Source organism: Numida meleagris, chromosome 1, assembly GCF_002078875.1.
Source record: "Numida meleagris isolate 19003 breed g44 Domestic line chromosome 1, NumMel1.0, whole genome shotgun sequence".
Classification (NCBI taxonomy): Eukaryota; Metazoa; Chordata; class Aves; order Galliformes; family Numididae; genus Numida; species Numida meleagris.
In genome coordinates, this window is record NC_034409.1 from 65,506,308 (window position 1) to 65,519,613 (window position 13,306).

General features: G+C 39.7%; 1 long non-coding RNA gene across 2 annotated transcripts in view; it reads left to right on the forward strand.

Annotated features, from left to right (window-relative positions):
• The window catches only part of LOC110392416, a 30,466-nt gene that overhangs the window by 16,357 nt on the left and 803 nt on the right, over window positions 1–13,306 (forward strand). The gene's annotated exons all lie outside the window — the stretch shown is intronic.

A 13,306-nucleotide genomic window follows, 5' to 3' on the forward strand; every position in this document is an offset into this window, starting at 1 on the left:
TGAACTTGTAGATATCAGGGGCAGCTGATACCTGTGATCGTCAACCTTGACCTCCAACCTTCTCTGCTTAAATTAAAATCTTTTTGAAAAGCTGTTTCTAGTCAAAGATCCCTGAGAAAGGGTAAGACGTGTATCATTTAAGTATCAATTGTAATCAATATACAAAAAAAAGGTTAAAAAGTGAAATACATTTCTAATGATTAAAAAAAAAGCACATACGTATATATATATATCAGCTCATGCTTCAGGATAAATTGTCTAGGGAAATGGGAAAATCTGAAAAGGCAAAAAGTTCTGCATTGCTTCCTGAAATTTCAGCAAACAGGTTTTTGCAGCTGTATGTAATTACAAGAAGTTAGAGGACTGTTTATTTAACAATGATATATTTATACATTTACTAGGAAATACAGCATTAGTCAGAAAAACATTAAAATATCTGTTCAGCTATCTCTTACAGTATCTGCAAACTGAAGCCTTTAAGAAGTAGTATTCTTCCATTCAGTCATTTTTCAGTTTCCTGTAAACACAGCAAGAAAGGCATAATACAAGGGGGAAGTTCATGGAGGTTCACAAAGAAACAGAGATGTTCACTTTCTAAATTTATTTCTCTCTCTGATACAAATATAACACCAGTTTATATTTCAGGACTTCAGATTTTTTTTGGTATGTTTGTCTTTGTCTCACTTTTGTTAGGTTAGAATATTGTACCGTCTTCATTCCTGATTGGGAAAGCTGAGCATTGCAGTGGGTTGTTAGAGCAGTATGGTTAGGTTGCAGTTGGACTTGATGATCTTGAAGGTCCTTTCCAACCTGAGCAATTCCGTGATTCTATGATTCTATGCAAAAGAGTTTAGAGCAGAGGGGTGATTTGAATACCTGAAACCAAGACTACCTTACCTCCATAACTAGTCTCATAAAATTAGTTAGAGAAGTTTTTAGTTCATATGAAGTAACGCATGCCCAGAATAACTTCTGTTTTGTTGTGGTAGAGCAATCTGGTGGACCTCTATGTGGATCCAGGCAGAATCTGAACCTCGGTTGTGCATTCTCCCTGTGGTCTGGCTCTTACAAGCACAGTTAAAGCGTATCTCTTAGAATAGTCTCCACGTGGAGTGAGTGGCAGCCTCCACGCTCATGAGAAAAACATCTGGAGAAAGACTAGATGGTGATGGTAGTCCAGCTTACACAACTGCCTCGTGGTTACAGCATCTGACAGTGACGTGATGCAGTCCCTTCCCTACGGTATGTGGGATTATAGCCCACATGCTCTAGACGTGCTAATTCCTGAAAAAGTGCCTTGACGATCAGAGAATAGTTGATGTATTGAAGATATTTGACTTTCAATTCCTCCTTTAAAAGTTTTTTGTCATGTTAAATAGTACAGAGAATTGAAACCAGTGTTTCAGAGTCACAGGCTAGCATCACAGGCGCTCATTAAAACCAGAAGATGGAATTTAGCTCTAATATTTTTCTTGGGTAATTTCTTTTCTTTCTTCATCTTCTTGAATTAATTTAACGGTGCTGAAAAGTTCTGAAATTTTTTCCTGGACTAGATTCATTACTGAAGACAATGGGTGTTGTTTAGTTTACTTCAGTGGGAATTAGATCAGGCAATTTATTAAAAGGCAAGATACAGCATGAACAGGCAACAAAGCCAATTCTCCCTTCTACCAGTCCTCCTCCACAGACACACACACTCTTGCATGCAATTTCAGCTTTGATCTCCAGTTGTGAAAATGAGTTATTCTCCAGGCTTTTTCATTTCTTGATGATTCCAATGTTGCTGTGGGCACCTTCCTATTGAGGACTGGATTTATATCATGAATTCCTCTCACAAGGTTCATCAAATAAGTGCCAGAGCATATACACACACTATTCAGACTATGTTTATTGGCATTTAAGGCAGTTGTGTTCTGTGGTGTCTATTATGTTTAAATTACTCCCTTATTAAATATCTACCATGTACATTTTAGAAGCAGGCAGCAAAACAGAGACTGGGACTGAAAATGAGCAAACAATGAGTGTAATAGATTTGTTATAACGCAGCATCTTATTAAGAATACTAAAGTGCATATTGCACATTTGCCAGTACACAACATAAGTAACTACTGATGTGCTGTTATCACAAATGCAAGAGCATTTGTGGATATATCTCCCGAAGTATGCAAAGCCCCTACACCAGCTAGCTGCTTACTGTATGCAAGGGGCAAAAGCCTTTTCTCTCTGCCCTCAATAACATTAAGTACTTGTTTTAATTACTGATTACTGCAGATTCTCCTCCTCCTCCCATCAAGGTTGGATCTTTGAATCTGATTTCAATGAGAATATAATCAGGACAGTAGAGAAGAGAGTGCCTCAGCAAAGAAGGGAAAACCATCTATAGTAAACCTCAGTAACTGAGGGATGTGAGAGCTTTCTCTTCACTTTGACTTTATTTGGCATAAAAGAGTAAATGCCACTTAAAGGCTGGCTATGCATGCAACCCATTCTGGGACTTCCATAGATAGAAAGCTAAGTGATCTCAGAAATGAAAAATAAAAGATGACGTGAACCTAGGGAATACCATCTGCAAAAATGGAAGGTTGTCAACCAGATGGGAGAAGTTCAAGTGGTGAAGAGTATACCACATCTGGCCATACAATGCAAAAAATGTCAGTGGTCTACCTGATACATTCTGTTGTGATACAGATAAGAAGACCATATTTCTTTGGATACTTCCATTTGTGGTTAGAAAACGAACAATAACAATGTTATGACACTGGAGGGGGGAAAAACCACTACCAACAGACCTTTTTTTTGTTCCCGTTTTTGCATGTGCTAAGGAGGGATGAGAGTGGCTGGAATTAATCTTTATGGAGAATCTTAAAGAACCTGGCTTAAAGCTTTTGCCTCTTTCTCCTGGTAGCCCTGCTATTGGAGAGTTGTATACATTGTTTTTAGAACACTCATAACTATCCACTGACTTCAAGTTCTGTTGCATTTATTCTAGAATCTAGGGACTCAAACATAGTTGAATTCAGACAAGGTAGTTATTTACAAGGCATTTGGTACTTTAAAATTATTAATGTCTGCTCATTCTCCTTAATTTCATGTGTTTACATTTCATCCTTCCATTACTCTACAAGTCCACCTGAATCTGGAGTTGTACACTCCAGTAACTTTATTAATATGTAATTCTTCAGTGTTAATCTTTTAATCTTGACATGACTTAGGATATGATTTTCAGAAGCAGTCATTGATCTAATCCTTCTCCCACTGAAGTTGACAATAAAGCTTCCATTAAGTTAAGTGGGGACAGAATTATGCCAACTTTAATCCTTTTGAAGATAGTACCTGGTGCATTGCCTAAACCCTCAAACAGCAATTACAGTTGAGATTCTAGGTTGATAACATATTTCTCTCTCTAAAGTAAATGTAAAAACAGTCTTGATCCAAATCTTAACAGTAAGGGAAGTTTAGGTCCCTATTAGTCTGATACTTCAAACAATGTGGAAAATAAACTAAATAATTTGTCACTTGTAAGAGCCAGAAGGCTATCCTGTAACTATTCTGTTTGCTGCTAACATGTTTGCATTCAACAAAGATAATAGGTTGCTCTGAAAGTAATGCCTCCTATTTAATTCCATGGAAACTACAACAGATACAGAGAACACAGTAAAATTATTTGATACAGTTCTCAGCTACAAAACACTATTTCTCAACATAGTCACATGCATGCCATGCTCATAAAAATCTGCACAAGCAGAGGTGACCCACTTTCACTGTTGCCACTGCTGACATGCACCACCCACCACATCACTGTGATCACATCCACTGTGTGGTTTCCATAAACATTCAGCAAGCATTGATGAATGTCAATAGGTGCCATTTTTCCACATGTACGAATGCAGTGACACACCTTTGCTTCATCCACACTTCCATCTCAGACAACAATGTGCCAGACTGTCCCTCTGCTGCCATCTGTCACATGGCAACAAAATGTAACAGAATATTGGTGGGAAGGTTCAACCCCTATTGCCATACCACCACCATCTGCCTCTGACATTGTGGTCCTACATCATAAAGTAGGAGGCATTACTTTCAGAACAGCACTTGTAAGAACTCCTATAATACTCCATATTTCTTCTTCCCCTCACAGTAGTCTTAAGTTGACTCCTTATTGATTTTCTCTCTCTCTTCCTGGCTGTGTAGAGGGATGGGAATATGATGGTTTCCCTTCTGTAGAACATACGCCAGATTGCTGTGTGATCCATCACCCTACTGATAGCAATATTACCCTAAAGATGTATTTCCACGATATATTGTCTGACTCTGAACCATTCCATCGCAAGGCGTATCAAATCAATTCTGCCTATTCCTTCAAGTTCCATTAATCCTCAGAATCACTGGCAACCTTCAATTTGTCCCTCATCTTTAAAACCCAGTGATTCGGTATCTTTTACAAATAGTCAACTGTTATTGCCTGGTCTTGTTACTGCTTTTTGACTATTTTAATTCTGCAATTACTCACGCATCCTTCATGCAGCTGTAGAAACACAATCAACTTTTCTCTATAGACAGGGAATTAGTTTTGCAATACGCATATTGTGATGAGTCCATTTGGCATCCTAATGAATAAATTAAACAGGTTTGGTTAGATGAAAACTGTTTTCAATTTATCTGCAAACAATTTTGGAGCAATTCAATGAAACAAAACAAAATATGAAAAAAAATGTTTTCAGTGCTTCATTTGTGGCATGGTTTGCTTCCAAATGGAGCATTTCAGTTTTAGGTGACTTAAACTTCCGGCCCAGTTCCAAATGAAACAATCTTGCTTTAAGACGAATATAGTAAAAAAAACAACACCTTTTCAATTATCTCTCCTTCTTTGTGCTTTTCCCTCTCCTGTGTCTGAAACTGCCATAGCTGTGGCACTAGAGCTATAGTCTGACCTTTCCTGCTTACCACTGCATTTTTGCATTGTTCCAGTTGTGTTGTCCTCCCATTGCATCAGAGTGGAAGACTACACTTAAACAAGCATGAACAGTCAGAGTTCCCATGAGTGCCCTCACAGACCCTGAGTCACACTTGAGGCAACCTCTTTGGGCTTTGTATATGCCATCTAAAGAACAAATGAAATAAAGGTAAAGGCTGTTTAGAAATTATGCTTAAAAAAAGTCCTGGAAGTGTTTTAAAAATTCCTGGAGTAAGTATGTACTCTACCCTAACTACTGGAGACAAAAGGGTTATGAACTCTGCTGTGCTTATTTTCTGATTTCTGAATCTGCCTCTGGTGCACCTGTACGAGCTACTGTAAAGAGTAGGAACACTTGAAGAGATGGGAAACTAGTTCAAGTTGATATTGTGACTTCTAAAATATTTCCTCTGTAGTGAGATGTTTATAATTACCCATTCTTTCTAGTGCATGTGAAGAGCGCTCATGGCAGCTTGACTGGAAGTAATTTTGAAGTCCCTGCACATTTGCAGGTGAAACATATTCTGTACATAAATAAGAGTTTAATCATTTGAGGACAGCTGACTGCTCTAAGCAACAGCCATTTTTCATCAACGCTTGTGATACAAATCAAAAAAAAACAAAACACACACACACTCAAGCCTACAACTAAATATAGCATAAAAGTCTTCAAAAGCCAATCAATAAACCACAATTATCTCTCACAGCTGGAAGCATGTTTTGCTTTGAGTGTAACCAACAAACTGCTTGACTGTGTGATGATTATTTCAATCAGGTTATAAAGGAGAATGTTATTTGAGAGCTGCTCTCTTGGAAGGTGCTCTTGTACATGTGAGCTAATTTCAGAATTCTTTTCCTTCTTTCCAAAATGATGCAGACCTTGGTAAAAGGCAAAGTCTGGCTGACTTGAATCATAGAATCATAGAATCATAGAATGGCTTGGGTTGGAAGGGACCGCAAGGATCATCAGTCTCCAAACCCCCTGCCGCAGGCAGGGCTGCCGACCTCCACATCTAATACTAGACCATGTAAAGTTGGTTTGTGATTCAAGCGCTGCCGTTGGGCAGAGCTTCATTAGATCTCTTCTCTGTGGTCCCACTTGCTACTCCTGTTCAATCACTAGTCACAAAATAGCCAAGCAGACTTTTAGTATTCGGTCAGTTCTGCCAGGTCCTAGGCAACACTAACTGGATGCATGCTACTTGAAAGGAAGCGAATCACAGTACTTTGTGAGGGGAAAGCATAGGGGAGGAGACAAGAAGATACTCCTTGGAAGAGGAGATTTAAAAAAAGGACTGGTATGTTTTGTGGTCTCTGATACAGTGACCTTTTCAGACACCTCAGCAGAGCTGGAGAGTAGCCTAGAATAATGAGAGCTTGTGACATGTGATCCACATGACTAGCCACCCTAATGCTGTCAAACTGAAGGACAAGTTTTAATCAATTTTTAAAATGAACATGTCAACAAGATCAGGGAAATGAATTTTTTAGTGCTCCCGTAAAGTGTCCTTCTTGTCCCAGGAAATGAATTCGCATGTCCTACTACCAAATTAGTCACAGAAATTCCAGGCTGGTATACAAAACTCCCATTTCAGTAAGAGCTGGATTTCTGAGCATCTTCTTGCAGTTCATGGGACCTGTTTTAGAAACTGCATAATATCTGAGAAGTGTTTTCTCTGCTGGAAATAAGGTCGTGATTTAGAAAGTAACACTTATATTGGTGTTTAGTCTCCATTTCTTACAGTATCCACTTCTCGGATTGTTTTCTCAGTACATAAATACAATATTGCGAACCCCTTGTAGATATTCATTTCATAGTACAAATTGTTACCGGTCTTCATGTATGCATGGTGCTGTGTCTTGACGCAGTTTTTGCCTGTGATTCAGCTGCAGCTTCTAGACCACTACTTCACATACTCTGATCTTCCTTCTTTTTAACTAAGCTGGTTGCGGTTTTCCCATTTATTTTCGTATCTTTGTTATATTTGGGAAAGAAAAGAGTCTGCCAATCATTTTGCTTAATAGTTAAGCTGATCTCTGTTTTGCTAGAACTACATGATCGTGGAAGCAATTTTGTACTCCCACAAGGGATGTTTTACGTTGTTTGGTTATTTTTTCAAACAATGGTCTCTTTTTCTTGGAAGACATTTACATTTTCATAATGAGCATTTTAGGATGCTGAATGTAACTTTTACTCCATTGTGCTGTTCAATTTATAGTTCATGTCTTAAAAAATATTTAGACTGTCATTAGAAGTTAGTTGAAAACAAAAGCTTTTCCTTTCTAGGTCAGGTGCAACTTCCCCGTCTCTTTTGATTTCGAATTATTCATGCTGTAGGTTTCGTATGAAATGACTGCAATTCATCTGGGGAAATGTGAGGCTGAGAAGTGTTCTGGGACATCTCCAGACACAGCATATTTTTTTCCCCTAACTACAGCCAACGTGGAGGGATCCCCACTGTAGTTAAAAACTAGTTTTTCTCTCATTATTACATTTTGCTTTACATGTTCTAGCTGTGTTTATAAACATTACAGTATAGCAAATGAGCACAAATTTCCAGGAACAAAAGCAGTATAATTTAAAAGCTGTAGATTGACTGGTAAAACTCTTGTTGCTTGCTATAAGATGTCATGTGCTGTGCAACTGGATGGCAGTGAAGTCTTGGAAGTTTTTGCTAAGCAAACTATTCCTTTAAACACAATATCAGGCAAGATGTATTAGGGCATGTCTGAGTATTTTTCAGTGGTGACATTTCCAGGCTGTATCTGATCAGCCCTTGAGAAGCAGAGAGCAAAGGTCTCACTTGCCCTTTTCCCCCTTTCCCCTTCCCTTCCCTTCCCTTCCCTTCCCTTCCCTTCCCTTCCCTTCCCTTCCCACATACATGGAATGAGTCTCACTTGAGCAAAGTCACTGAGGAAAACAAATAGATGTAATTGGGTGAACATAGGTTTGGGTAGCTCTAATCATTGGAAAACAATGATAGAGTGTAAAAGTACCATACAGCACAGAGATTCTTCAAAATCAAAACAGATTCTCTCAAGATTAGCATAGAACAACATATCTTGGTGTCATTCAGATGTTCTCTCAAGGCTACATTCTTGGCAGCCATTCAGTTTGGATGGCGCTTTTGTTTTTCCAACTGTATATGGACTTCTTTTGTTCCAAATTAGTCTGTTGATTGACTGCAGATGTACACTAAAACAAAGGACATTTTGGTGTACATTTTCAAGTGACTGATGATTAGCATTGGTTGGAAACTCTTCCGCTGAAATGATTTGACAGACATTTGTGGTTAGAGCAAAATTGATATTTTCTGTGGAAATGCATCAGTTTTGCAAATGGGAAAAAAAAAAACCATTTCTTTTTGTCAAGTCATCTTGAAACTCATGGTTTATTTTAGGTCAGCTTGTTGATGGTTCTAAGTTGTTGCATTGTTTTACAGTACTCCTTAAGACTTGTGTTTTATGACCTCTTTTATTGCTTTGGGCTCCACTAATCAGTCCACTTCTAGCCTCTCCTATTGGAGATGGAATGACAACAACCTGGAACTGTACATTGTGTTTCCTTCAGAGAGAAAATATTTTATAGAGGAAGGAGATTGTAGATATGATCACAGCTCATATGGTGAAAGTGCAGCAGCGTTGTTTGCAACTGCAACTTTGTAGGGGATTAGGATGCTTCCTGTACAAAATGTAGCTGTGGAATGCATAAAGCTTCCTTTTGAAAAATAATTCTCGACAATCTTAATTTTATTAAAATCTTCCTGATGTGCTACTTTTTGCTTTTTTTAATTAAAAAAAAAAAGAAAAAGGGTTCTGAGTGTATTTTTATAAATCTTTAATAATTCCCTTAAGTCCACAACTCCACAACTACAAGGACTTGAAATTTAGCTTTCCTTGAGAAAATAAAAGATCTTTAAGTAATCTCTTGTTTCAAGGAACTGTGGCTCGAAGGGAAAAAAAATGACATCATAAGACTTTCATTGGTAACATGAAAACTGGCAAAGATGGGATAGTGACAGGGCAGTATTCCAAAGAGTTGTAAGAGCCATCCAGGAGTAAACGTGACACTTGTTTTTTTGGTGATTATTTTTCTTGTATTTAGATGAACCAGCAGGTTCCAGGCCTTTAGGAAAAATTGGAAGCAACTTTTTCATTACTGTCTTCCTAGTTGCTCCGTGAGTGCAGTACTCTATGCACAGGACTAACCGACTACTGTCAGCGTGACCAGATTAGTTAAAGGAATATCCTTCTCTCCTCTTCCTTACTTCCCAAAGAAAAAAAATGGATAGAAGTAGAAAAGAAAGGAAGGAAGGAAAAGAGGAATATGGAAGAAAAGAGGAAATGAGTGGAAAAGAGATCTGGGAGGAGGCTGCCAGCCTCTCCCCTGATGTAAACCATTTTCAACGTCTCCTATGGATCTATGCTCACTTGTATTCCGTAGGGGAAACAATCTCTGAATGAAAACATGTTGAGAACACTGATTGCCAGGTAATGTGGCATTGGTTAAAAACTTCAAAAACTGCAATGTAGATTTGAGATAGGCAGCATTCTTGTCTTCCCCCCAAGATGAAATCCTTACGATTACTTTTCAGCATCCTTTTGCCTTCTCCCAGTAACATTTTGTCTGTAAACTACAACTTAAAGGTGCTGGGATCTCACAACAGTGAAAGTATACTGAATACAAAAAATTTTCCTTGAATTTAACAATTGGTCAATGGAATTTCTTTGAAGCCTATAGTGATGCATCTAGAGTCTACCAAGTGTGCCATGGGCCAAAGAAAGGAGGGATGATAACGGGCCAAGAAACCATATTTATTGGAAAATTTTCATCTCCAGCAAGCCAGTGCTCTGGCTGAAAGAATTCTAGTATTAATCAATTTGGGTTGGAGCTAAGCTCATTTCTTATTTACCTCACAGAGAATTTTGTTACAGTTTGTGCAAGAGAGAGGAGGTCTTTTTTGAAACATAAACTTCTTTTTATTTTATAATTAAAAATTGTAAACTTTTAATTTAAAAAGGTTACTTTTTAAACAACTACAGCAATGCACTTTTTTTTCTCTTTTTATATCCCTTCTCACACTTTTGCTAAACTGGCTAGCTCTGGCTCTGATTTTTGCAGTGAATTCCATCTCTATAGTTATAAATGTTCACATAAGTGAATAAGCTTTTTAATGTCCTGTTCCCCTGTGACTTGAGAATTTATCTTTAGAAAAGAAAATAAAACAAAAAATCAAACCTCTAATAAACATCCCCCAATTGCTTAAACATCTGTCCTAGTAACATGCAACTGGAGCAAGGAGGAAACAGAAGGGTCGCACTAACCAAATGTAACTCTTGTGAAACAGGGACATAAGGAGATCGGATTGATAGCTGAACATATTGAGGATTTAATGTTATCCAAATACTTAAAGTCTATGCTTATGCAGGCACTAATAACCTCAGACAATACCTACAAAACCTTTAATGTGAAGAGAATAGAAAATCCCATGCATTTGTATCCAGTAGTGTGCATGGATAGCAACTCTAACTTATTAAAATTAATTTTACAATTAGACAACACACTAAATATGTGAATTAGTACCATAATGACAGGAACAGATGTCTTTTACTGCTGAATGAGCAACAGAAAATATCAGGAGTGCACTGTGCAATGCTGTCTCATGCTTCCTGACAGCCAACTTAAACTCCATGGAGTCAGCCTGCTCCTTAAAAAATGTACCTAATGTTTGTCTAGCCAGAGGCATACTGCAGTAGTGACAGAAGGCACTCCCACTGCAAGCCCTAAACCCCCTCCATTCTCTTCTCTTAGTCTGCCAGAAGCTCTGGGCAGTGTCTGTTCAATCTAGTCATTCCCCTCAGGGATGTGTCAAGCAGGAAATCAAAGCGTGTTCTCCAGAGATCTCTCTTGGCCCAAACCACCTAATCCCAATTAAATAATCTTCTGTTGTCAAACATCATTTCACTGTGTCAAGCTATTACCCATACCTCACGAGAATGCATTTTTTTGATGCTCTAGGTTAATGCAAGGCAGACGTGTAGACTTGGCTCCACAGCTCTGTGATGCCAGTAAACTGGCAGGATGTTCTTAAAGGGAGGTAGGAGAGATTTGACAGATACTCTTCTGTGGTTGCAGAGAAAGGTGAAAATATGATGACTAGGATGTAAGGAGGTAGCAATCTACAGGTTTCACTTGAGCAAACGCTTGCTACTGCTTTTCCTGTGGCTCTGTAGATTGGATTAATTAGCAAGATAGGGTTGGAAGGGTTGAAAACTACTGCATTAAATAGGCATGCATAGCTGTCTGTGCCTTGCTAAAAGTGTGAAAAGGGGTTGTTTTTAGGTAAGAGTCATCTATAAGGTGTTTGAGAAGACCTGGTGTAAGGACTAGACATGCGGTAGTTCTTCAGTGTTCTCACTACAGCTCTGCTGAGTGCTATTTCTACTGTCCCATTCCTCACAACTTCACTGCAGAAGTGGTACAAATTGCCACCAAAACCGATGTGACAGTTTGATGCTAGGCAGCTTCTAATTGGGTGGTGCTATGGTGAGAGAAACTTGAAGAGAGGGAGAGCTGATTCCCCAGCTGTTTACATAGTGACATGAATCTGTTATGGACGTGGATAGTCATATAATACAGATGTACTTTTTGTGAATGAGCCAGGGACAAGATGCTTCCCACACGCCCTTGAAAATGGGAGTAGTGGGATTTTGTCAGAGAGGACCCTTTGCAACAGTATGACACGGGATGTTAGGCACTCTTAAGTTTGTCGGCTTAAAAATCCTGTTCTCATTCTTATTTGTTGGTTCGATGTGAGTGATTTTATGTCAGAGTAATTAAATCAAATGGAAGCATTATGTTCTTCAAAGAAGCAGCAGAAAGCTAGCCTAGTATTTATGAATCATATACTCTCATCAAACCTCCAGCTTGTTCAGGAGGGCTTTTCTGCTTCAATTCTTTCCATTTGCTTTTGTGAGTCAAGCAATTGTGTGAGTTAACAATTGCATCTACGCACACATACACACAAAGGCTTTGGATGGTGCGAGCTGAGACACTGAGTTCTTGTGGAACAATGGTATGGTTGAGACAGATGTGTGCTGGCACTGTCTTTTGAAACATTCTGCTTAAAGCTCCATGTTTCGCAGTCCTCACTGGTAGTTGCCCTCGTGTTCATTCTGTATGTTACAAAGTTCTATTTTCTCTATGGGTCCTCAGTGTGGAATGGCGGCTGGAAGATGTCTATCTGTTCCAGGAGAGATCTCCGAGCGTGAGCATTGCTAAGGCACATTTGCAACCTGGATATAGGAATTCTGCATCCTCGTGGCCCGTGTGCCACATTATCCCTGTGGCTGAGGGAATTAAACTCAACAGGCAAACCGTGGCAGGCAGGATAAGGAATGCACTTCCAGAGCCCTGCTTCGGAGGGCCCTGAGTTCACCATCTTCCCGCGCTTTGCTCCCAGCCGTTTAACAGAGCCCTCAGGCCTTGTGCCGGGCGGGACCGCGAGAGGGCGCCCGGCGCGCGCCGCTCCCGCTGGTTCCTGGCGAGGCCGCGGCTCTTCGGGCTGCTCCGGGCGGGAGGGTCCCCGTGCTCCGCCCTCACCTGTGCAGGGACGCGCGCATCTCCGCCTGCTGCAGTCAGCGGTGTGTCCTGTGGAAACGCACAGACACCCAGATCTGGGGTGCGAGATGCGGTGTCTGCAGGCTGCTCTTGAGCATGTCAAAACAGAACAGCGGGTTTTTTTTGTGTGTGTGTTTTTGTTTGTTTGTTTGTTTTTCCCAGTAAAGTTGGGAAACTCAGAAAAATATTCAAACTTAGTAAAGCTAAATGTGAAATGAGACTGTGCATCTTTGAATTTCCAGGCGTAAGTGGTGTTTGTTCTCAGTTTACTGGCCAAACATTAGTGACTAGCCCGAGATGCTATTTTACAGCCCATTGGCTATGGCAGTCATTCTCTAACCTCTAGTCTGGATAATAATATATATTTAGTACTTATACTTCCAAGCTTCTTTCATGAGGAGATGTACATCAGGTATGTCTATGTATGACTGAAAAGGGCTGCAGCTGGATAAAAGAAGGAGCTATCAGAAAGGTTAGCCAGACCAGGATGTGCTTCTCCCTTTGCCCCTAATTCCTTGGGAAGGGATTAATCCTTCCTCAGATTAGATGCCTAAATGGTGCAATCCAACAAATAATGGCATCCTGGCTTGTATCAGAAGTAGTGCAGCCAGCAGGACCAGGGAGGTGATTGTCCCTCTGTACTCTGCACTGATGAGGCCACACCTCAAGTGCTGGGTTCAGTTCTGGGTTCCCTGGAATGTGTCCATAGAAGGGCAACAGAGCTGTGCAGG